This window comes from Nicotiana tomentosiformis, chromosome 5 (assembly GCF_000390325.3).
Source record: "Nicotiana tomentosiformis chromosome 5, ASM39032v3, whole genome shotgun sequence".
NCBI lineage: Eukaryota > Viridiplantae > Streptophyta > Magnoliopsida > Solanales > Solanaceae > Nicotiana > Nicotiana tomentosiformis.
In genome coordinates this window covers 11,459,971-11,487,432 of record NC_090816.1, presented here as the reverse complement: position 1 = coordinate 11,487,432, position 27,462 = coordinate 11,459,971, and positions in this window count along the sequence as shown.

The following is a 27,462-nucleotide window of genomic DNA, read 5'->3' as shown; positions in this document are numbered from 1 at the left end:
TTTTTTATCTTTTCCTCCATTCCCGAGGTTTTTAAAGTTTGTTCAATTTTGTGAACTTTTATATTATTTTTTAAATAATTAACCTGATTTGAAAGCAGGTTTATTTTAAAAATAGTTTTTGATTTGAGGAAATCACTTTCCTCTTTAGAGATAGTATTAAGATAATTTCTTAATAGCTTCTAAATTATCATAATAAGGTTTAATCTGAGTTATAAAGGGTATTCCTAAGATAATTTCTTCATTAATATCCCTAGTTACCGCAAAGTCATTTATAAAAACAGATTCCATCATTGCAAATGTGGGCTTTTGATAGTTTATAATCTATCTTTAATTTTTCTCCTGTGGTAGAATATAATTTTGTAGTACTTTTTCAAAATATTTGGTTGGTATTATTCCTTCCATTATGCAGTTTCTATCTGCTCCTGAGTCTAATAATGCTAATTTACTAATTGTAATATCTTTTACCTTTAAGGTAATAGGAATATGATAGTTGTGTGCTCTTACATTAGTAATTTTTGCCACTGCTGTGCCGCTGATTGATTCTTCATCATTTTTTGAATTATCATCTTCTGTGAAGTATTCACCAATTGTTTCTTTTATATTGGCTGCTTGTAATACTTCTTTAGTGAGATTTTCCATTTCTATTTTGTCAAGTCTAAGCTTAACCATTTTTATTTCATCTTTTATAGATTTTAATTCTATTGGGAGATGTTGAATAGTGGGCTTATCATATTTGACTGAAAATTTATTCATAACCTCTTTCATGTTAAAGGGTTCTATTTTGTGATGATTTCCTTTCTGATTAATGATGATATTTTTTAATTCTTTTAAGTATTTTGTTTTAATATATTCGTCATCTATGTGATTAATGATATCAAATAATACTTCTTTAGAGTCGTTAGTAAGGAATTTAATAGAATTTTGTCCGCACACACATATTGCACCAGTGCAGTTACAGTTGTCTTCTTGAGAGCTACTGCTACTGTCTGAGCTATATGCCATGTTTATCATTTCATTGTCACTGTCAGAATAGCTTTCATCTGATGATGACGATGATGTGCTATTTTCATTTTGTTCAAGAATAGCAAAAAGCTTTTCTTTAACATTTTCATCAATTTCTAAAGTGTTAACCTTTTTCTTTTTCTTGTTGGTGACTGGGCATTCATTAGCCCTATGCCCTGTCTTTCCGCATGACCAACATTTATTACCATGTTCTTTTTTAGAACGTCTTTTAAATCTTCTCTTCTTAGGAGTTCCTTCCTTCTTTTCTTTACGCTTATGCGTCTTTTTGTTTTTTCAGAAGATTTTCTATGTAGTTTTGCTCTTTTAGATGGAGCAGCAATTGTTTTAAAATCGAAGTCTTGACAGAAACTTCCTAATTCTATTTTGGATTGGAGCCTGTCCTTTTTAATAAGGCTTTTAAGTTTAAGGTCTGTACATAAGTCAAGACCTGTTACATTAATAAAACTGATTAAATCCCCATATGTAAGATTGTCATAAGGGATTAGACCGTTGAATCTATCTTTTATTTTAGTTCTTATCTTTTCGGTAAATAATCTTGGTAGACCACTGATAAATCTTTCTTTCCAGAAAGCACTACCGCAGTCTTCTCTGATCATTACTTTTTCTATAAACATATCTTTATACCATCTAAAATCTGTTAATTTTGGACAGTTAAGATTGTTAAGAAGTTCTAAACTCCTATCTTGGAAAAGTTTTGGTTCTCCAATGAAGTGTTTAGCAATACAATAGATTAAGGTTGCAGAAGCATCTTCTCTAGCTTCTTGCTCTGCAACTTGTATTCCTGATTCATTTTTTATTATAGTTGCTATTGTAGTAGCTCCTAGAATCTGATTTCTATTTACTTTTGTAAGATAATTATCCCACCAATTTTTTAACATTCCAGTAAATCCTGAAACTATTAAAGTTGCGGCATATTTATCAGAAGCTTTCTTCATTTTATAGGTAGTTACTGCAATACCAATTTCATGTAATTTTTTATAGATTTGGCTTTCTGCCAATCCATCTATGTTCCATTCTGTAATACCTGTTCCTTCATGACTAGAACTAGTTAAATAGATATCTTCTTCGAATTGGACATCTGGGAATGATGCTCTTCCATAGTAATTCTTTTTATTAGAATGCATTGGATCATTAGTAATTCTATTGGTTTCAAAATCAATGGATTTGATTGTAGAAACTGTTTTTATTTTTACTAATTTTTTCAGAAGTTTCTTTGGAGCATTGTATCAGAAACTCGAGTTTTTTCTTCTTACCAGGGAAATCTTCTTTTGATCTTAAATTATTATATTCCTTTTCAATAGAGCTTAAATTTTTTTATTAAATTATGAAGTTCTATGGTTCTTTATTATTGCTAGTACTAGCCTGATTTAAGGTAGTTTCTGGTTTAGAGATTACTAACTTTGTTTTAAGTCTTTCTTCAATTTGTTCTAGAAGTTTATCTGAAAAATCGAATATCTCTTCTAGTTCTGGAAACTTCTCTTTAGAATATTCAGGAAGTTTTATTATTGGATATGTTTCAATTTTAGAAGTTGTTATGGATCTTGTAGGGATTCCTAATTTATTAGTATTCTTTAACTGATTTGAAACTACATGTAATAAATTATTTGTGTAATTATTTTGCACAGTTATTTTATTAATATCTTTGTTAGTGGGTCCACTATCAGTATGAACACTTTCTCTTTTAAAAGGGGAAGCTGTGATTACTTCACTTTGGACTGGTATTAGAATTTCTTCTAAGGGTGGATTAACGTCTTCTATTATACCTTTATTTTTGGTATACCATTTATTAACAATCATTTGTAGAGACTCCTTTTGCTTTGGAATCTGTCCTGTTATTTCAAACCATTTAAAGAACTCAATATTACATTTGATTCTTTTTAAGTCTTTTATCCATTTATCTTTAAAAGATAATCTTTGTTTTAATGTATAGGTATCTACGTACCATTTTTTGTTAATAATGTTGTTGGGATGTAACCACTGAGCATCTAGGATTTTCCAATCTATTTCAAAATCATCTGCTCGGATTACGGTTAATTGATCAATTGTCTCTGTAGCTGGGCTTCTTGGAGTGGCTACAAAGGGTCTGTTTTGATAAATAACTTTGGGAACAGTTTTATTAAAGTCTACTCCCTTAAGTTTTGTATCGATTTCTTCAATTAATTCATCGTCACTCTTGCTATCCTTAGAAGAAGCAGGTTTAGTAAAGGTCATTCTTCTACTGGAAGAAGCTTCACTGGTTGAACCTGGACTTAAGAATTTTAAGTCTATAGCTCCAGAAGGATGTTGAATGACTTGTTCGATGTATGAACTTTCAGGTTCATATTTTGGTTGTGTGAGGGCGTTAAAACTCCATTCATCTTTCGAAAGAATTTCATCCCATTGAATCATTCTAGGGACAAAGGTATTACTATGTTCTTGGTTTGCTTCCATAAGCATAGTAACTCTTTTATTGCTTTCGATCTTAGCTTTTGGGGCTAAAGTTGTTTTCATTAGTCTGTAATAAACTCTATATATTACAGCTATTTCTCTTGTATTAACTTTGCTGTTCATATTTTTAGTTTTTATATTAAGAGTTAATGTATCTAAAACATTCTGGTCATTTATGTCAACTGAAAAGTTTGGATAACAATTAAAGTATACTGGGCCTTGGGCTAAGTTACTTTGTAGAACTCCTAACAAAGAATCATCAAAGGTAAGAAGTCTATCATCTCTTAGTAAGAGACAAAGAGGGATGTCTAAACCTAATCTGTATAAAGGTTTGACTGCCACTTGTACTAATCCGATATGAAGGAAATTAAATTTCTTTCTGTAATGTTGAATATCCTGTGCAGCTAATAACTTGATTGTTTCTATCGAGTTATTGATGGCAATAGTAGATTCACAAGTTTTGATGTTATAATTTTTTATAAAATCAAACTTACTAGTATGATAGATAGTACTATAGGATTCTCTAGGAATACTCCAATTTTGTAAATCGTTTTCTATTTTGGCAATATTCGTTACTGCCAGAGATTGGTTTATATTATTCAAAATTTTGTTTTTATCTGAATTATTCATAATAAGATAGTTGTGCATCTTCTAATGCAAATATTTATTGCTTTTAAATTCAGAAGAATATAAAATCTTCTACTTTTATAATCATACAATTTTTGTACTAAAGTTTTTAAAACTTCAGAAATTTCTTCCAAACTTTGTTTTCTTGGTTCAATAAAAATAAGTTCTTTGTAAATTTCAATATTGTATTCAGCACGGAAAATTTTCTTATTAATTTTTCTAAATCCTTTTAGGATTTTCCATCTTCCTTGATTCAATAATCTTATTTTATTAAAAGTAGGATGATTTTTTATTTGAAAAGGTTTTTCAAAATTATCAGTATTAGAGAGGTATACTATCTTTAAGGCGTAAGTCTACTATCTCTGTTATCCTATCATGTAATAGTCTTCTTGATAATTCTATAGTGTTCTTGATATTGGACATTATGGAGTGGTAATATATTACCAATACGAAGGATTCTTATGAAATGAATTTTATTAAACCTTCATACATAATATTAATAAGAATTTAATAGACAAAATTTTATTAATTTTAAAATCTTAAATATTAAATAAGTTTAACATATAAGGTATTATAGTCCAAAAAATAGGTTATTACAGTTATGTCATTCCCAAAAAGTTATTTTGTTTAATATTTTAAAGCTATTTTAGTCTATCAATATTGTATTCATATAATATAATATAATATAATATAATATAAATATAATATAATATAATATAATATAATCCATTTCACATTACTTTTTTTTTTTTTGTATTGGACATTATGGAGTGGTAATGTATTACCAATACGAAGGATTCTTATGAAAATAATTTTATTAAACCTTCATACATATTATTAATAAGAATTTAATTGACATAATTTTATTAATTTTAAAATCTTAAATATTAAATAAGTTTAACATATAAGGTATTATAGTCCAAAAAATAGGTTATTACAGTTATGTCATTTCCCAAAAAGTTATTTTTGTTTAATATTTTAAAGCTATTTTAGTCTATCAATATTGTATTCATATAATATAATATAATATATGCTCTTCTTTTTCTAAATGGATTTGGACTATATAATACATTTTCAAATCAATTAGTAGTAGGATAATATAAAACATTTTCAAATTAAATTAGTAATTGAAATTTTTAAGAAGTATATCCTAAAAGTAATAGAATTACATGGCTAAAAATACGTCTATATTATGAAAATAATTATAGTAATAGGAAACCTAACGTATTCTTAGAGATATTAGGTGTCACGACCCAATTTCTCCTATAGGCCGTGATGACGCCCAACGTCGCCGCTAGGCAAGTCTACGATGAATTTACTACGTGATAACTTCTTTTAATGGGCTTACAAGTACTTAAATTCTATTTATTTAAAATTTTGAGAAATAGAGAGTCAAATGACTAAAATGAAAGCTTCTGAATGCAAGCATAAATATGTAAATGCTCTAAAACCATAAAGTCTACTAAAGTATGTGCTAAAATCTGGTGTCACAAGTGTATGAGCACTAGTAGAATATACTGTCACGACCCGAAATTCTCTCCTTCGGATCGTGATGGCACCTAACATTTCACTTGCTAGGCAAGCCAACGTTAAAATAATATTAACCAATTATTAAATAATTTTTAAATTATTAACAATCAAAGAAACAAATGCGAAAGCAATGTTTGAAATATAGTGAATAATCCATAAAAATAACGGTGTCTAAATACCATCCCAGAATTGGTGTCACAAGTGCACGAGCTTCTAGAATAATACAAATAAAGGTCTGAATAAAATAAAGCTGTCTGAAAATAAACACACAACTAAATTAAAATAGACGGGGACTTCAAAACTACGAACGCCATGAAGTTATACCTCAAGTCTCCTCCGAGTAGCTGAAATCCGAGCAAGTCTATGGTACGCCGCTGGGACCAACTCCGAAATCTGCACAAGAAGTACAGAGTGTAGTATCAGTACAACTGACCCCATGTACTGGTAAGTGCTGAACCTAACCTCGACGAAGTAGTGACGAGGCTAATGCAGCTCACTTACATTAACATGTACGCAATATTAATAACAACAATAAATAATAGAAATAAATCAGGTAACTCATTTATAATAATTGAAGCCAACTCAGCAGTCATAATCCATTATTATTTCAACCAATTCTTTTGCAGCGTGCAACCCGCTCTCACAATATATTCACATTCAATTCTGTTGCAGCGTGCAACCCGCTCTCCCAATATTTTCCTTTCAATCAAGTCTGTCATATATTTATTTCAATCAAGTATATATATAGACCTTTAAATAAGTTTGTTGCGGCGTGCAATCCGATACCCCCAATATTGACTTTTCAATAAGTCTATTGCGGCGTGCAATCCGATCCCCCAAAATTGACTTTTAATAAGTCTGTTGCGGCGTGCAACCCGATCCTCCAATATGAAATTTTAAATAAGTTTGTTGCGGCGTGCAACCCGATCCTCCAATATATCCATTTCAATCAATTCTTACAGAAGAAATTTCTCCAATAAATACAATAATTAATATAAAATTATAAGACACCAAGCATACAACAATTATGATTTAATTATGAAACAAACAATGACAACTAGCAAATTATTATAGAAATCACGGATAAAATAGGCAGTTTAATATTTAATATGTTAAATGTCAAATAACAATTAAAACACATAATTCAAATAGCATGTAACAATTAATGCAGGAATTCAAGAATTAATATTTGACAAAGAATAGGAGAGAAACAATTATTATAATAATTAATTTATGATTTAAAATAATTTATGATTTTTCAAGTAAGCAGGCAAACAATTAATTTGACGACGTATAGACACTCGTCACCTCGCCTATACGTCGTTCACATGCAATTCACATAACAAATAATTTAAGGGTTCTATTCCCTCAAGTCAAGGTTAACCACGACACTTATCTCGCTTTACAAATTCCAATCAATTATTCAACCACAACTTTTCCTTCTAAATTTGCCTCCGAAAGCTTCAAATCTATTCATAAACAATTCGATATATTCAATACTAATCATAGGAATTAATTCCATATGAATTTACTAATTTTCCGGATAAAAATCCGAAATTCATTTAAATATTCTACAGTGGGACCCACGTCTCAAATCCTAGAAAAACTCACAAAATCCGAACTCCCGTTCCGATACGAGTTCAACCAAACAAAAGTTGTCCAATTCCGATATCCAATGGACCTTCAAATTTAAATTTCTCGTTTTTGGAAGATTTTAGAAATAATCAGATTTTTCTTCTATAAATTCACGGATTCATGATATAAACGAGTATGGAATCATGAAATATAATCAATATAGGATAAGGAACACTTACCCCAATATTTTCCGTGAAAATCGCCCAAATATTTGCCTTAACCGAGCTCAAAATGACCAAAATGAGTAAAAATGTCGGACTCTTCGATATATACACTGCCTGGAAATTTTCGCACCTGCGGTGCCCGGACTCGCACATGCGAGCTCGCATCTGCGAAATGGGGCTGCCAGTCGAGGCCTCGCACCTGCGAAGGAAAAATGCGCACCTGCGCTGCCTTCACTTCTACGATCATGGGTGCGTGCAGGTTTCCGCACCTACGGACTTTTGCCCAGCCACACCCGAGCGCATCTGCGATTGAAGGCTCGCTTCTGCGAGCTCGCACCTGCGAGAAGAATCCGCAGGTGCGATTATAGCAGAAGGAAAAATACAGATTTTGCTTAAGTCCAATTCTTGATCCGATTTCAATCCGTATCACTCTCGGGGTACTCGGGATCCCGTAAGAATATACCAACAAGTCCAATAACATAATACGGACTTACTCGGGATCTCGTATCACGTCAAACAACGCTGAATTTACAATTCACACCCCGATTCAAACTTTGAGTTTTAAACTTCTCAATTTGCAAATCTCGTGCCAAAATATATTAAATGAATCCGGAATGACTTCAAATTTGGCACACAAGTCATAAATGACATAACAGAGCTGTTCAAATTTCCAAAATCGGATTCCGGCTCCGATATCAAAAAGTCAACCCCGTGGTCAAACTTGAAAATCTTTAGCCTTTAAATTGCTAGTTCCGTTAAATGGTCATAACTTGAGCTAGGAACCTCCAAATTAAATTCCGAGCATACGCCCAAGTCCCAAATCATGATACGGAGCTACGGAAACTGTCAAAACACTAATTTGGGTCCGTTTGCTAAAAATGCTGTCCAAAGTCAACTCTGTTGAGTTTTAAAGCTCTATTTCAAATTTTAATCCATTTTTCACATGAAAACTTTTCGGAAAATTTTACGGATTGCGCACGCAAGTCGAGGAATGATAAATGGTGCTTTTCGAGGTCTTAGAACACAGGATTACTTATTAAATTTAAAGATGACATTTTGGGTCATCACATTCTCCACCTCTAAAACAAACGTTCGTCCTTGAACGGAGTTAGAAAAAAAAGTACCTGAGCTAGAGAAAAGGTGTGTATATTTACTCTGCATGTCCGACTCGGACTCCCAGGTTGATGCCTCTACCGTATGACCTCTCCATTGCACCCGAACTGAAGGATAACTCTTAGACCTCATTTGTCGGACCTGCAGGGCTAGAATAGCCATCGGCTCCTCCTCATAAGTCAAATCTTTGTCCAATTGGATTGAGCTGAAATCTAACACATGGGACGGATCACCGTGATATTTCTGGAGCATAGACACATGGAACACCGGATGAACCGCTGATAAACTAGATGGATGCAACCCTATAGGCTACTTCACCCACCCTTTCAAGAATTTCAAAGGGTCTGATATACCTAGGGCTCAACTTGCCCTTCTTTCCGAAACTCATTACACCTTTCTTAGGTGAAACCCGGAGCAATATTCTTTCTCCAACCATGAATGCAATATCACGAACTTTACGGTCGGCATAACTCTTTTGCCTAGACTGAGCTGTGCGAAGTCGATCCTGAATAATCTTGACCTTATCCAAGGCATCCTGTACCAAATCGGTACCCAACAATCGAGCCTCTCCCGGTTCAAACCAACCAACTGGCGATCGGCATCGCCTTCCGTATAATGCCTCATATGGAGCCATCTGAATGTTCGACTGGTAGCTATTATTATAAGCAAACTCCGCAAGTGGCAAGAAATGATCCTAAGAGCCTCCAAAGTCTATAACACAAGCGCGGAGCATATCTTCCAATATCTGAATAGTGCGCTCTGATTGTCCGTATGTCTGTGGATGAAATGTTGTACTCAACTCCACCCGCGTGCCTAACTCACGCTGTACAGCCCTCCAGAAATATGAGGTAAACTGCCTACCTCGATCTGAAATAATAGACACGGGCACCCCGTGAAGGCAGACAATTTCACGAATATAAATTTCAGCTAACCTCTCTGAAGAATAGGTAACTGCTACTGGAATGAAATGTGCTGACTTGGTCAACCTATCCACAATGACCCAAACTGCATCAAATTTTCTCTGAGTCCGTGGGAGCCCAACAACAAAATCCATAGTGATACGCTCCCACTTCTCAGGAATTTCTAACTTCTGAAGCAAACCACCAGGTCTCTGATGCTCGTACTTAACTTGCTCATACTTAACTTGCTGACAATTCAACCACCAGGTCTGTGATGACCCAAAATATCATCTTTAAATTTAATAAGCAATTTTGTGTTCTAATACCTTGAAAAGTATCATTTATCATTCCTTGACTTGCGTGCGCAGTCCAAAAAAATTTTTGAAAATTTTTCATGCGAAAAATGGATTAAAATGTGAAATAGAGCTTTAAAACTCAACTGAGTTGACTTTGGTCAACATTTTTAGCAATGGACCTGGATCAGTGTTTTGACAGTTCCGGTAGCACCGTATCGTGATTTGGGACTTGGGCGTATGCCCGAAATTTAATTTGGGGGTTCCTAGCTCAAGTTATGACCATTTAACGGAACTAGCAATTTAAAGGCTAAAGATTTTTAAGTTTGACCACGGGGTTGACTTTTTGATATCGGAGCCGGAATCCGATTTTGGAAATTTGAACAGCTCCATTATGTCATTTATGACTTGTGTGCCAAATTTGAAGTCATTCCGGATTCATTTAATATGTTTTGGCATGATATTTGCAAATTGAAAAGTTTAAAACTCAAAGTTTGAATCGGGGTGCGAATTGTAATTTCAGTGTTGTTTGACGTGATACGAGACCCCGAGTAAGTCCGTATTATGTTATTGGACTTGTTGGTATATTCGTACGGGGTCCCGAGTACCCCGAGAGTGATACGGATTGAAATCGGATCAAGAATTAGGCTTAAGCAAAATCTGAATTTTTGCCTTCTGTTGTAATCGCGCCTGTGGATTTTTGACCGCTGGTGCGAGCTCGCAGAAGCGAGCCTTCAATCGCATATGCGCCCGGGCATGGCTGGGCAAAAGTTCGCAGGTGGGGAAATCTGCACGCACCCGCACGTTCGCAGAAGCGGACATCTTCTCGCAGAAGCGCGTCCGCAGATGCGCACCAATTATGCAGATGCGGACATATGCTGGCGGTGTCTGAATTGTCAGCAAGTTAAGTACGAGCATCAGAGACCTGGTGGTTTGCTTTAGAAGTTAGAAATTCCTGAGAAGTGGGAGCGTATCACTATGGATTTTGTTGTTGGGCTCCCACGGACTCAGAGAAAATTTGACGCAGTTTGGGTCATTGTGGACAGGTTGACCAAGTCAGCACATTTCATTCTAGTAGCAGTTACATATTCTTCAGAGAGGTTAGCTAAAATTTACATTCGTGAAATTGGCTCGATTGTTGGGTACCGATTTGGTACAGGATGCCTTGGATAAGGTCAAGATTATTCAGGATCGACTTCGCACAGCTCAGTCTAGGCAAAAGAGTTATGCCGACCGTAAAGTTTGTGATATTGCATTCATGGTTGGAGAAAGAATATTGCTCCGGGTTTCACCTAAGAAAGGTGTAATGAGTTTCGGAAAGAAGGGCAAGTTGAGCCCTAGGTATATCAGACCCTTTGAAATTCTTGAAAGGGTGGGTGAAGTAGCCTATAGGGTTGCATCCATCTAGTTTATCAGCGGTTCATCCGGTGTTCCATGTGTCTATGCTCCGAAAATATCATGGTGATCCGTCCCATGTGTTAGATTTCAGCTCAATCCAATTGGACAAAGATTTGACTTACGAGGAGGAGCCGATGGCTATTCTAGCCCTGCAGGTCCGACAAATGAGGTCTAAGAGTTATCCTTCAGTTCGGGTGCAATGGAGAGGTCAGACGGTTGAGGCATCTACCTGGGAGTCCGAGTCGGACATGCGGAGTAAATATACACACCTTTTCTCTAGCTCAGGTACTTTTTTTCTAACTCCGTTCGAGGGCGAACGTTTGTTTTAGAGGTGGAGAATGTGATGACCCAAAATATCATCTTTAAATTTAATAAGTAATTCTATATTCTAAGACCTCGAAAAGCACCATTTATCATTCCTCGACTTGCATGCGCAGTCCGTAAAATTTTTCGGAAAGTTTTCATGTGAAAAATGGATTAAAATATGAAATAGAGTTTTAAAACTCAACTGAGTTGACTTTAGTCAACATTTTTAGCAAACGGACCTGGATCAGTATTTTGACAGTTTCGGTAGCACCGTATCATGATTTGAGACTTGGGCGTATGCCCGGAATTTAATTTGGAGGTTCTTAGCTCAAGTTATGACCATTTAACGGAACTAGCAATTTAAAGGCTAAAGATTTCCAAGTTTGACCACGGGGTTGACTTTTTGATATCGGAGCTGGAATCCAATTCTGAAAATTTGAATAGCTCTGTTATGTCATTTATGACTTGTGTGCCAAATTTGAAGTCATTCCGGATTCATTTAATATGTTTTGGCACGAGATTTGCAAATTGAAAAGTTTAAAACTCAAAGTTTGAATCGGGGTGTGAATTATAATTTCAGTGTTGTTTGATGTGATACGAGACCCCGAGTAAGTCCGTATTATGTTATTGGACTTGTTGGTATATTCGTACGGGGTCCCAGGTACCCCGAGAGTGATACGGATTGAAATCGGATCAAGAATTAAGCTTAAGCAAAATCTGAATTTTTGCCTTCTGTTGTAATCGCGCCTGTGGATTTTTGACCGCTGGTGCGAGCTCGCAGAAGCGAGCCTTCGATCGCATATGCGCCCAGGCGTGGCTGGACAAAAGTCCGCAGGTGCGGAAATCTGCACGCACCCGCGCGTTCGCAGAAGCGGACATCTTCTCACAGAAGCGCGTCCGCAGATGCGCACCAATTACACAGATGCGGACATAGGCTGGCAGCCCCTTTTCCGCAGATGCAAGATTTTTCTCGCATGTGCGAGCCCAGGCACCGCAGGTGCGGAAATGCCTGGGCAGTGTATATATCGAAGAGTCCGACATTTTTACTCATTTTGGTCATTTTGAGCTCGGTTAAAGCGAATATATGGGCGATTTTCACGGGAAACATTGGGGTAAGTGTTCCTTATCCTATATTGATTATATTTCATGATTCCATACTCGTTTATATCATGAATCCGTAAATTTATGGAAGAAAAATCAGATTTTTCTAAAATCTTCCAAAAACGAGAAATTTAGATTTGAAGGTCCATTTGATATCGGAATTGGATAATTTTTGTACGGTTGAACTCGTATCGGAACGGGTGTTCGGATTTCGCCAGTTTTTCTGGGATTTGAGATGTGGGTCCCACTGTCGAATATTTAAATGAATTTCGGATTTTTATCCAAAAAAATTATAAATTCATATGGAATTAATTCCTATGATTAGTATTGAATATATCGAATTGTTTGTGAATAGATTTGAAGCTTTCAGAGACAAATTTAAAAGGAAAAGCTATGGTTGAATAATAGATTGAAATTTGCAAAGCGAGGTAAGTATCGTGGTTAACCTTGACTTGAGGGAATAGAACCCTTAAATTATTTGTTATGTGAATTGCATGTGAACGACGTATAGGCGAGGTGACGAGTGTCTATACGTCGTCAAATTAATTGTTTGCCTGCTTACTTGAAAAATTATAAATTATTTTAAATCATAAATTAATTATTATAATAATTTTTTCTCTCATATTCTTTGTCAAATATTAATTCTTGAATTCCTGCATTAATTGTTACAGGCTATTTGAATTATGTGTTTTAATTGTTATTTGACATTTAGCATATTAAATATTAAACTGCCTATTTTCTCCCTGATTTCTATAATAATTTGCTATTTGTCATTGTTTGTTTCATAATTAAATCATAATTGTTGTATGTTTGTTGTCTTATAATTTTATATTAATTGTTGCATTTATTGGGGAAATTTCTTCTATAAGAATCGATTGAAATGGATATATTGGAAGATCGGGTTGCACGCCGCAACAGACTTATTAAAAGTCAATATTGGAGGATCGGGTTACACGCCGCAACAGACTTATTAAAAAGTCCATATTGGAGGATCGGGTTGCACGCCGCAATAGACTTATTAAAAGTCAATATTGGGGGATCGGATTGCACGCCGCAATAGACTTATTAAAAAGTCAATATTGGGGGATCAGATTGCACGCCACAACAGACTTATTTAAAAGCATATATATATATATATATATATATATATATATATATATATATATATATATATATATATATATACACACACACACACACACACACACTTGATTGAAATAAATAAATGACAAACTTGATTAAAAGGAAAATATTGGGAGAGCGGGTTGCGCGCTGCAACAGAATTGAATGTGAATATATTGTGAGAGCGGGTTGCACGCTGCAACAGAATTGGTTGAAATAATAATGGATTATGACTTCTGGGTTGGCTTCAATTATTATAAATGAGTTACCTGATTTATTTCTATTATTTGTTGTTGCTATTACTATTGCGTACATGTTAATGTAAGTGAACCGCCTTAGCCTTGTCACTACTTCGTCGAGGTTAGGCTCAGAACTTATCAGTACATGGGGTCGGTTGTACTGATACTACACTCTGCACTTCTTGTGCAGATTTTGGAGTTAGTCCCAGCGGCGTACCATAGACTTGCTCGGATTTCAGCTACCAGAGGAGACTTGAGGTATAACTGCATGGTGTCCGCAGTTCTGAAGTCCCCGTCTATATTACTTTAGCTGTGTGTTTATTTTCAGACAGCTTTATTTTATTCAGACCTTTATTTGTATTTATTCTAGAAGCTCGTGTACTTGTGACACCAATTCTGGGATGGTATTTAGACACTGTTATTTTTATGAATTATTTCACTATGTTTCAAACTTTGCTTCCGCTTTTGCTTCCTTGATTATTAATAATATAAAAATTGTTTTAAAAATAGATGATATTATTCTAACGTTGGCTTGCCTAGCAAGTAAAATGTTAGGTGCCATCACGGTCCGAAGGTAGGAATTTCGGGTCGTGACAATATCCCTTTTCATTCTCCTCCACCAATAATGTTACCGCAAATCTTGATACATTTTAGCGGTATCTGGATGAATAGAATACCTGGAACTGTGTGCTTCTTCAAGAATTAATTCACGAAGCCCATCCATATTAGGCACACAAATACGACTCTGCATTCGCAGAACCCCATTTTCCCCCACGGCAACCTGTTTGGCATCACCGTGCCGCACCGTGTCCTTAAGGACAAGTAAATGAGGATCATCATACTGCCTCTCTCTGATGCGCTCATATAAAGAAGACTAAGCTACTGTGCAAGCTAGAACCCGAATGGGTTCTGTAACATCTAACCTCAAGAACTGATTAGCCAAAGTCTGAACATCTGCAGCTAATGGCCTCTCACCAACCGGAATATACGCAAGACTTCCCATACTCACAGCCTTTCTACTCAAAGCATCGGCCACCACATTGGCCTTTCCGGGGTGATACAAAATGGTGATATCATATTCTTTTAACAACTCCAACCATCTTCTCTGCATCAAATTAAGATCTTTTTGTTTGAACAGATACTGAAGGCTACGATGATCAGTAAATACCTCACACGAGACACCGTAGAGGTAATGCCTCCAAATCTTCAGCGCATGAACAATGGCTGCCAATTCTAAGTCATGAACAGGATAATTCTTCTCGTGAACTTTCAACTACCGCGATGCATATGCAATTACCTTGCCATCTTGCATTAATACTGCACCAAGCCCAATGTGAGATGCGTCACAATATACCATATACGATCCTGAACCTGTGGGTAATACCAACACTGGCACCGTAGTCAAAGCGGTCTTGAACTTCTAAAAGTTCAACTCACACTCGTCTAACCATCTGAATAGGACACCCTTCTGGGTTAGTCTGGTCAATGTGCTTGCTATAGATGAAAACCTTTCCATGAACCGATGATAATAACCTGCCAAACCCAGGAAACTCCGGTCTCTGTAACTGAAGTAGGTATAGGCCAATTCTGAACAGCCTCTATCTTCTTAGGATCCACCTTTATGCCTTCTGTCGATACCACATGCCCCCAAAAGGCAACTAAGTCTAACCAAAACTCATATTTTGAAAACTTGGCATATAACTGATTATTCTTCAAAGTGTGAAGCACACTTCGAAGATGCTGCTCATGCTCCTCTCGACTGCTGGAGTAAATTAAGATATCATCAATGAATACAACCACAAAAGAGTCCAAATAAGGCTTGAACACCCGATTCATCAAATCCATAAATGTTGCTGGGGCATTTGTCAACCCAAATGACATCACTAGGAATTCGTAATGCCCATACCGAGTTCAAAAAGCTATTTTAGGGACATCAAAGGCCCTGATCTTCAACTGATGGTAACCAGACCTCAAATCGATCTTCGAAAATACCTTGGCACCCTGAAGCTGATCAAATAAGTCATCAATTCTTGGCAGCGGATATTTGTTTTTGATAGTGGCCTTGTTCAACTGCCGATAGTCTATACACATCCGCATAGAGCCATCTTTCTTCTTTACAAATAATAATGGTGCACCCCAGGGCGAGACACTGGGTCTAATGAATCCCTGGTCAAGCAAGCCTTGTAACTGCTCTTTCAATTCTTTCAACTCTGTCGGGGCCATACGGTATGGTGGAATAGAAATGGGCTGAGTGCCCGGAGCCAGATCAATACATAAGTTAATATCTCTGTCGGGTGGCATCCCCGGCAGATCTGCAGGAAATACTTCTGGAAATTCACGAACAACTGGTACTGAGTCCATAGAAGGGACATCCGCACTGGGATCGCGAATATATGCCAAATAGGCTAGACACCGTTTCTCTACCATACGTCGAGCTTTCATATAAGAAATAACCCTGCTAGCAGAATGGCCAGGAGTTCCTTTCCACTCTAATCGAGGTAACCCCAACATAGCTAGGGTCACTTTCTTGGCATGACAATCCAATATAGCATGATAAGGGGACAACCAATCCATACCCAAGATGACATCAAAATCTACCATATCAAGAAGTAGAAGATCCACACTAGTCTCAAGATCACCAATAGTAACCACACACGAACGATAGACATGATCTACTACAACAGAGTCTCCCACCAGTGTAGATACACATACATAAGCACTCAGAGAATCATAAGGCACAACCAAATATGAAGCAAAGTAGGAGGACACATAGGAATAAGTAGATCCTGGATCAAATAGAACTGAAGCATCTCTATGGCAAACTGAAATAATACCTATGATCATAGCATCAGATGACTCGGCCTTAGGCCTAGCTTGAAAAGAATAAAATCGGGGTTGGGCCCCACCATTCTGAACTGCGTCTCTTAGATGGCCTCTAACTGGCTGGCCTCTACCTCTAACGGTTTGACCTCTACCTCTAATGGCCTGACCTCCACCTCTAATAGCCTGACACTCACCTCTAGCTGCCTGACCCCTACCTCTAGCTGGCTGAGCAGGCGGTGAAGCAACCGGTGCCGGTATGATGGCACGTGAATCTTTCCGAGATCTGTTACTCGCCAATCTAGGGCAATACCTCCTGACGTGACCAATGTTCCCACAGTCATAACACCCATCCTGATGCTGTGGCTGCTGAAGCTGAAGCTGACCCAAATAGGCCGGATAACCGCTGTAGTAACTCTGGAGTGGTGATGCACTGATAGGAGCTGAATGTGCATTGAATGCTGGCTGCCCAGAGTAAGGCATAATAGGACCGTGACTCCCTGAAACACCGGGAGATGCATGAAGTGCTGTATGAAACGGTCTGGGAGGATGACCCCTACCAAAATTACCCCTGCCTACAGACGAGGCACCACTGAAACCACCGAGCTGACGAGGCCTCTTATCAGACCTCTTCCCTCTCTCCTGTGCAAGAACCATCTCGATCCTCCTCGCGACATTAGCAGCCGCCTGAAAAGAAATCTCACTTCCGGTCTCCTTGGCCCTCTGAAGTCTGATAGGGTGAGTGAGTCCCTCAATAAACCTCTTCACTCTCTCTCCCTCCGTAGGTAGTAAAAGGAGAGCATGATGGGCCAAATCCACAAAACGGGACTCATACTGAGTAACAATCATACTGACCTGTTATAGACGCTCAAATTGCTTGCGAAATTCCTCTCTCAGTGTGATAGGGAGGAACTTTTCAAGAAATAGCTGAGAGAACTACTCCCATGTAAGTGCAGGCGATCCAACTGGTCTGGTTAATGTATAATCTCTCCACCATCTCTTGGCAGAACCCGTCATCTGAAATACAGCAAAATCAACCCCATTGATCTCAACTATACCCATGTTCCGCAGCACCTCATGGCAGCGTTCAAGATAATCATGTGGGTCCTCAGAAGGTGTACCACTGAAGTGAACTGGAAAGATCTTAGTAAACTTATCCAGTCTCAATAAGGCCTCAAAAGACATGGCGAGCCTATCACGGATCTGTGCCGTAACAACTGGCTGAACTACCCCAACTGGCAGGGCTGCTGGAGCCTGATTCTGGGGATCCATATGCTCCGGAGCGGGAGTAGTGGGAGTTTGTGCTCCTCCCCCAGCCTGTGAGACAGCTGGTGCCACTGGAAATGTACCATTCTGGGCCATGCCCTCCATAAGACTTACCAAACGGACTAGAGCGTCCTGAAGTACTAGGGTGGCTATGAATCCTTCTGGGACCTGAACTGGTCCAGCTGGTACATTCTGAACTGGAATCTCCTCCTGAAGGTCCAATTGAGGTTCTACAACAGGTGCAGCTGCTCGAGCTCTAGACTGAGCTCTACCTCGGCCTCTAGCACGACCTCGACCTCGACCTCTACCCCTGGCCATAGTTGCCACCGGGGGTTCTGGTCCTTGTCCATCGGTAGAGGTATTACGTATTCTCACCATCTGAGAGAGAATAAGAGTAGAATGGTTCAATCATCGATGATAGAATAAAATCGCACGACAGAATAAGAAAAAAGTGATATTGTTCCTAAACTTCATAGCCTCTGAGAGATTAGTACAGACGTCTCCGTACCGATCCTTCAGACTCTACTAAGCTTGCTCGTGACTCGTGAGACCTATGTAACCTAGTGCTCTGATACCAACTGTCACGACCCGAAATTCCCTCCTTCGGACTGTGATGGTGCCTAACATTTCACTTGCTAGGCAAGCCAGCGTTAGAATAATAATAACCAATTATTAAATAATTTTTAAATTATTAACAATCAAAGAAACAAATACGGAAGCAAAGTTTGAAATATAGTGAATAATCCATAAAAACAACGGTGTCTAAATACAATCCCAGAATTGGTGTCACAAGTGCACGAGCTTCTAGAATAATACAAATAAAGATCTGAATAAAATAAAGCTATCGGGAAATAAACACACAGCTAAAGTAAAATAAACGGGGACTTCAGAACTGCGGACGCCATGCAGTTATACCTCAAGTCTCCTCTGAGTAGCTGAAATCCGAGCAAGTCTATGGCACGCCGCTGGGACCAACTCCGAAATCTGTACAAGAAGTGCAGAGTGTAGTATCAGTACAACCGACCCCATGTACTGGTAAGTGCTGAGCCTAACCTCGACGAAGTAGTGACGAGGCTAAGGCGGTTCACTTACATTAACATGTACACAATATTAATAACAACAACAAATAATAGAAATAAATCAGGTAACTCATTTATAATAATTGAAGCCAACTCAGCAGTCATAATCCAATATTATTTCAACCAATTCTGTTGCAGCGTGCAACCCGCTCTCACAATATATTCACATTCAATTCTGTTGCAGCGTGCAACCCGCTCTCCCAATATTTTCCTTTTAATCAAGTCTGTCATATATTTATTTCAATCAAGTATATATATAGATTTTTAAATAAGTCTGTTGCGGCGTGCAATCCGATCCCCCAGTATTGACTTTTCAATAAGTCTATTGCGGCGTGCAATCCGATCCCCCAATATTGACTTTTAATAAGTCTGTTGCGGCGTGCAACCCGATCCTCTAATATGGACTTTTTAATAAGTTTGTTGCGGCGTGCAACCCGATCCTCCAATATATCCATTTCAATCAATTCTTATAGAAGAAATTTCTCCAATAAATGCAATAATTAATATAAAATTATAAGACAACAAGCATACAACAATTATGATTTAATTATGAAACAAACAATGACAACTAGCAAATTATTATAGAAATCAAGGATAAAATAGGCAGTTTAATATTTAATATGCTAAATATCAAATAACAATTAAAACACATAATTCAAATAGCATGTAACAATTAATGCAGGAATTCAAGAATTAATATTTGACAAAGAATAGGAGAGAAACAATTATTATAATAATTAATTTATGATTTAAAATAATTTATGATTTTTCAAGTAAGCAGGCAAATAATTAATTTGATGACGTATAGACACTCGTCACCTCGCCTATATGTCATTCACATGCAATTTACATAACAAATAATTTAAAAGTTCTATTCCCTCAAGGCAAGGTTAACCACGACACTTACCTTGCTTTGCAAATTCCAATCAATTATTCAACCACAGCTTTTCCTTTTAAATTTGCCTCCGAAAGCTACAAATCTATTCACTAACAATTCGCTATATTCAATACTAATCATAGGAATTAATTCCATATGAATTTATAATTTTTCCGGATAAAAATCCAAAATTTATTTAAATATTCTACAGTGGGACCCACATCTCAAATCATGGAAAAACTTATGAAATCCGAACACTCGTTCCGATACATGTTCAACCAAACAAAAATTATCCAATTCTGATATCAAATGGACCTTCAAATCTAAATTTCTCATTTTTGGAAGATTTTAGAAACAATCTGATTTTTCTTCCATAAATTCACGGATTCATGATATAAACGAGTATGGAATCATGAAATATAATCAATATAGGATAAGGAACACTTATCCCAATATTTTCCGTGAAAATCGCCTAAAAATTCGCCTTAACCGAGCTCAAAATGACCAAAATGAGTAAAAATGTCGGACTCTTCGATATATATACTGCCCAGGCATTTCCGCACCTGCGGTGCCTGGGCTCGCACATGCGAGCTCGCATCTACGAAATGGGGCTGCCAGGCGAGGCCTCGCACCTGCGCTGCCTTCGCTTCTGCGATCATTTGGTCCGCTTCTGCGGATGCGCGGGTGCGTGCATGTTTTTGCACCTACAGACTTTTGCCTAGCCACGCCCGGGCGCATCTGCGATCGAAGGCTCGGTTCTGCGAGCTCGCACCTGCGAGAAACATCTGCAGGTCCGATTACAACAGAAGGAAAAATACAGATTTTGCTTAAGTCCAATTCTTGATCCGATTTCAATCCGTATCACTCTCGGGGTACTCGGGACCCCGTAAGAATATACCAACAAGTCCAATAACATAATACGGACTTACTCGGGGTCTCGTATCACGTCAAACAATGCTGAAATTACAATTCACACCTCGATTCAAACTTTGAGTTTTAAACTTTTCAATTTGTAAATCTCGTGCCAAAACATATTAAATGAATCCGGAATGACTTCAAATTTGGCACACAAGTCATAAATGACATAACGGGGCTGTTCCAATTTCCAGAATCGGATTACAGCTCCGATATCAAAAAGTCAACCCCGTGGTCAAACTTGAAAATCTTTAGCCTTTAAATTACTAGTTCCGTTAAATGGTCATAACTTGAGCTAGGAACCTCCAAATTAAATTTTGGGCATACGCCCAAGTCCCAAATCACGATACGGAGCTACTGGAACTGTTAAAACACTGATCCGGGTCTGTTTGCTAAAAATGTTGACCAAAAATTACTGACGGTGCACGCAAGTCGAGGAATGATAAATGGTGCTTTTCAAGGTCTTAGAACACAATATTACTTATTAAATTTAAAGATGATATTTTGGGCCATCACATATACAAAACTCTAACTACTGTCTGAAATAACATAGATAGAAAATAAGTACAAAAGAAAGGCTCTAGGTGCTGCAGAACGACTCAGGATGCAGCTCACCACTAGGCCTCCGGATAACGGGGGTGTGCACCGGTATGTCCACCAAATGCACCCGCCTCAGATCATGCACGGTTAGTGCAGAAGTGTAGCGTGAGTACATAAACAACATGTGCCTAGTAAGTATCAAGTCTAACCTCGAAGAAGTAGTGACGAGGGGTCGATATCGACACTTACTATGGGCTACCAACAAAGTACATAAGTTCTAAATAAGCATGGGTTATGTAATCAAAATAATCACTAAATAACAAGCAGGAAGTAAATAATTCTTTCACACATGGCAAGTCCCAATTTAATTTCATCAAGTATACTTTTAACCTCTCAAGACATGAAATGATATAGATTATATAATTAAACTCTGAGTATTAACACGCACGATTATGCCGAGGTCATACGGCCCGATCCAGAATAATGTGTACACTGCCGAGGGTCGAGCGACACGAACTATAGATGCATCTATCTATTTCCGAGGCATTCGGCCTGCTCCACAAGAAGAGAGGATACTTTATAAGTATTTGACTTAAACGTTATTAAAGGCTAATACACAATGTAATACAAATTCCATTAACGATCTTTCACAATTCCTCCGACAAGTTCTAATATAGTTTAGGCACTTTAATTTAACAAGTAGGGTGCAAACATTTCAAATAATTCATGATTTGGGTCCTAAACTACCCGAACATAAGCATAATTAGTAGATACGCACGGACTCTCGTCACCTCGTACGTATGTAGCCCCCACAATTAGAAGCAAACATTAATTTAAATCACCTATGGGTAAATTCCTTCTTACAAGGTTAAACAAGAGACTTACTTCGTCTCAAAGCTCACTTTCCGGCCTCAAATTCACTCTAAAGCCTCAACTCGGTGCCGAACAATCTGAAACTAGTCAAATGTTGTATAAATAAATCAATATATGTTCAAAAGTTCATATTCTAACTATTAGAGTGATTACCCAACCCTAATTGAAGGATTCCTAAAATTCATCCCCTAGCCCACGTGCCCGAATTCTGAAAATTTTCGAATAGAGTTGTTACTCATAAACTTACGAACTCAAATATATAATTTTCACTCAATCCCATAACCATTTTTGTGGTTAAACCCCATTTTTATCAAAACCTAGGTTTTTCATCTAAACTCATAATATTCACAAATTCACATGTTAAAATCTACCCATAATCTATGTATTAACTTACATTAGATAGAATTTACTTACCTCCAAGTTGCTAGGTAAATACCCATCTCAAGATATCACGACCCAAAATCCATTAAAGGTCGTGGTGGCGCCTAACACCACTGTTAGGCAAGCCAACAATAAAAGTTTAACTTAATTATTCATTTTAGTATTTGAAATCGATATTTTTCCTTCAATTAAATGGTAAGAGATAAAATTTACAAAGTAAATGGCAATATTTTTTCACAACCTTAATACAGAACAACCCAAAATCATTCCCAAAACCCGGTGTCACAGGTGCATGAGCATCAACTAGGAAGTAAAATAAAATACAGCATCTGTCCGGAATATAAATTAGACAGAAAAAATACAAATAACCCTGGAGGAGACTCTGCTGGCTGCGGGTCGTAACCTGAAATGTAGCTTGTGGCAAGTCCCCGCATCATCCGTGCCTCCGTGCCCAAAGGATCACCGAACATAAAAGTACCAGCACAAAAATGTGCAGCAAGTGTAGTATGAGTACGTAAATCCATGTGTACCCAGTAAGTATATAGCCTAACCCCGGAGGAGCAGTGACGAAGGATCGACATCGACACTCACTAGTAGTCCAATAATATCAGGTACAATAAGGAGGTAAATAAAAATGAGACAGAGTAAATAAATGAAATAAACAAGCATAAAATATGTGGTACAAATTCGCCTCTTTACAATGAACTTAAGCTCTCCATTAGAACTCCATTAGAAATTCCTTCCTTAACCGTAGCATATATATAGATGTAGTGGGACTCATCAAATAGATTGTCATAATTCAAATCAGGAAAACTCACAGATACACTGGCTTCTTGCCAAATATTACGCATGATTCCATGAGGATATGTTATAGGAAATGTCGAGGCATACGACCCGATCCAACATAAATATTTAAATTGTGCACTGCCGAGGGTCGAACTGCATGAACTATAGATGCATCTATTAACCTGCTGAGGCGGACGACCCGCTCCCATGAGAGTATGGTACACAAATCCTGCCGAGGCGAACGACCCGATCCCATTAGAGTGTGGTACATAAATCCTGCAGAGGCGAACGACCCTATCCCATTAGAATAAGTTGTTTAAACGGGTCCTTGACCCCCACTCATGAATGAACATGTGAGTCATAATTTTTTAAGGAAAATTATTCGATAACAACGCATAACGAGCGAGAAATCCGTAAGAGGAACACTATTATTCTGTGGCAAGTCATGAAACTCGTGAAAACTTTATAATAGTAAGTCTAGTCTCAAGTAGTAATGCAAAACAGAGGAATTAAATAGGCGAGAGACTGCTCAAATAGTACAGCTATAGCATGATGTGAACCTAAGCCTACTCGGACAATAACATGAATGTAGCTACGTACGGACTCTCGTCACCTCACGCGTACGTAGCCCCCACAACAAGTAGCACACATCAATATACAAGACCTAGGGGTACTTTCCCCCTCACAGAGTTAGACAGGAGACTTACCTCGCTCCGAATTTTTGTAACCGGCTCCAACGCCGCTCTAACACCTCAAACCGGTACCTGTCGCTCCAAAACTAGTCAAACAATGTTCAAAATCATAAAAATACACTCTAATACTCATAACAAATCAATTTAAACAAGTTCCCAACTTCGCTCGAAAAGTCGATAAAGCAACCCTCCGGCCCACGTGTCCGGATTCCAAAACTTTTTGAAAATAAACTTTACCCATAATACCCCGAACTCAAATATATAATTTATTCCAAATTCCATGTCCAATTTCGTAATCAAAATCCAAAAATACCAATTTCTAGGTTTTTCTTCAAAACCCCAAATTTCTATAAAATTTTCATGCTTAATTCCAAATATAAACCAAGTATTTAACTTGCAATAGGCGGAAATCACTTGCCTTGACATAGACGATGAAAACCTCCTCTTGAAGCTCTCCAAAAATTGCCCAACCAAGTGAAAAATGGGAGAAAAATAGGCCAAATCCAGTTTTTATATATAAAAAAAAAACCTTCTGCCCAGACGACCTTCCGCTTCTGCGTCCTTCTAGCCGCTCCTGAGGCTCCGCATCTGCGGAAGTCCCATCGCAGATGCGGCTCCAGCTCAAACCAACATCCCTCGCTTCTGCGCCCAAGGTAGCGCACTTGCACTCCCGCTTCTGCGGGCCACATTTTTTATGAGCCCACAAAATTTTCGAAGACTCGGTCAGGCCGTCCGAATTTATGCAGATGGCGTGGACTATATTACACGAAAATCAGGGAATCGTCCTGAATTCTTATTTTATGATCCTACAATGCCAAAAAATGAGGTGCGGTCATGGCGAAGCGATAACTATTGTTCATTAGGTCATTTTTTCCGCAAAACTTTAGGAGATTCAGGCTGGTCATTTGAATTCTTGCAGATAGCGTGGACTATAGCACACGAAAATCTATAAATCATCCTGAATTCCTGTTTCATGCCCTAAAATGCTAAAAATGAGGGCCGGTCATGGTGAAGCAATGACTATTGTTCATTAGGTCATTTTAGATGGGCCCGTAAAATTTTAGGAGATTCAGGGTCGGTCGCCCGAATTCATGCAGATGACATAGACTATAGCACATAAAAATCTAGGAATCGTCCTGAATTCCTGTTTTATGGTCATAAAACGCGAAAAAACGAGGAGTGGTCATGGAGCAATGACTATTATTCATTAGGCCGCTTTTATGGGCCCGCTAAATTTTACGAGATTCGAGGTCGGTCACCAAAATTCATGCAGATGGCATGGACTATAGCACAAAGAAATCTGGGAATCATCCCGAATTTCTGTTTTATGGCCCTAAACGCTAAAAACAAGCAACAGTCATGGATAAAAGATGGTTATTGTTCATTAGGTCATCTTTTGTGGGTGTAACGACCCGACTTGTCATTTTGAGAATTAACGTTCTGTTCAGCGACTTAAGGTCCCAATCAACTTTGTAATATGTATTATGACTTGCGTGTGCGGTCGAGTTTGGTTTTGGAAGGTTCGAAATTAAATTGGAAGAACAATACTTATTTAAGAAGCTTAAAATAAAAGTGTTGACCGGGAGTTGACCTTGATGTATCGGGCTTGGACTTCGATTCCAGAAATTTGAATAGCTTCGTTATATCATTTACGACTTGTGTGCAAATTTTGAGGTCATTCCGGATCGATTTGTTTTGTTTCGGCACAAGACCTAACTTAGAATGAGAGTATCTACATATATATATATATATATATATATATATATATATATATATATATATATATATATATATATATATATATATGTAAGGAGTTAGGTGATGGACATCCTATCAAATTCGAGTCTAGTTTCCAACGCTTCAAACCGTTCGTCATTTGGACATTTCTACAAGAAGTTATGACCAAATTACCAAAGGCTGGCAGAGGAGTGAATTGCGGATGCGAAGCATCCGGGGCCGCATCCGAAATAAGGACTGGCAGTGAAGTGCTGCCATAGCATCTGAGGCAGCATCCGAAACCCAAAAATCCGGGCCTATAGATACAATTTTGGGTTCATTTTCCCCACTTCACTTGGGCGGATTTTGGAGCTCTTCTCCACTCACTCAAGATCACCAACTCCTCTCTTCTTCAAGGTAAGCAATCCCCATTATCTTGGTATGAAATTCCATCATTTCTACACTGGTATTGATGAAATCTACACATAAAACACTTAGATCTTCAAGAAATTTCTTCAAGAACTCAAAGGAGGGTTTTGCAAGATTTCTTCCAAAAAAGTAATCCTACACCCTTAGACTTACATGTACAGATTTATTATAGGAATATGAGTATGAATTAAATATTGAAACTCATGGTATGGTGATTAGAAGCCATAAATTCCCAATTTAAATACATAACCATGGTAGAGATTGAAAGGTGATTAATTGATGTAATTTTGTTGGTTGGGTATAGATGAATGGTCACGCATGTGATGATTGGAAGTTATAAATTGTTGGTAAATATTGGTAGTTGGATGAACTAATTCCATGGTTAAGAGATGTAGAGATTTATGCACTCTAGGTGTTTGATAAAATACCTAAATGGCCTAAAACCTGGAAATTTTACTAATATTGGTCCAATCAAATTATGTTGATGTAGATCGAAGTTGTAAGAGTAATTGGAGGTTTTAATATCACTAAAGAGTTAAATCAAGAAAGCTCGGTTTGTAGCGATTTTGCCGAAGGATTTACAAGGAAATATTCATCTGGATTCGAGCCATTCGAAGTTGGATAATCGCGGAAAAGGGCTTACCGGTGGATTGAGTTGCTTGAGGTAAGTATCTTGCCTAACCTTGAGTGAGGGAATTACCCCTTAGGCATTGAGTGTTATGTAGAAATTGTGCAATTGAAAACCATGTACGCGAGGTGACGAGTACGTACTTGGTTTATATGTGCAAATTATATTGGTTGAAATTCGTAGACACCTTTATGTATCAAATTGAAAAATTGTTGGAACTTAGTAAATTGTTGATTTGTCATGCCTCATTCCTTGTTCCTCGAGTTTGTATTTTATATGATAATTTGGTGTGATTACCACTTGGATTTTTATGTGAATTCTGTGTGTTTGTTGATTTGATATTTTTTAAAAATAATCACATTATGGATTTTTCATCTACAAATAATTAATTAAATAAGTTTAAATTGAGGCGCTTATATATTTATCTAAAATTTATATTAAAGAAGGTGTTATCCTATGATGAGTTATTTTTCCATCCTTGTGGTTGTTTTTGAGATTTTATATACATTGTGTTGAGCCGTGGACTATCTGTTATGAAATTAATTGACTTTGTTGTACCTTTGGAATGGTTGTGGCCTACGGG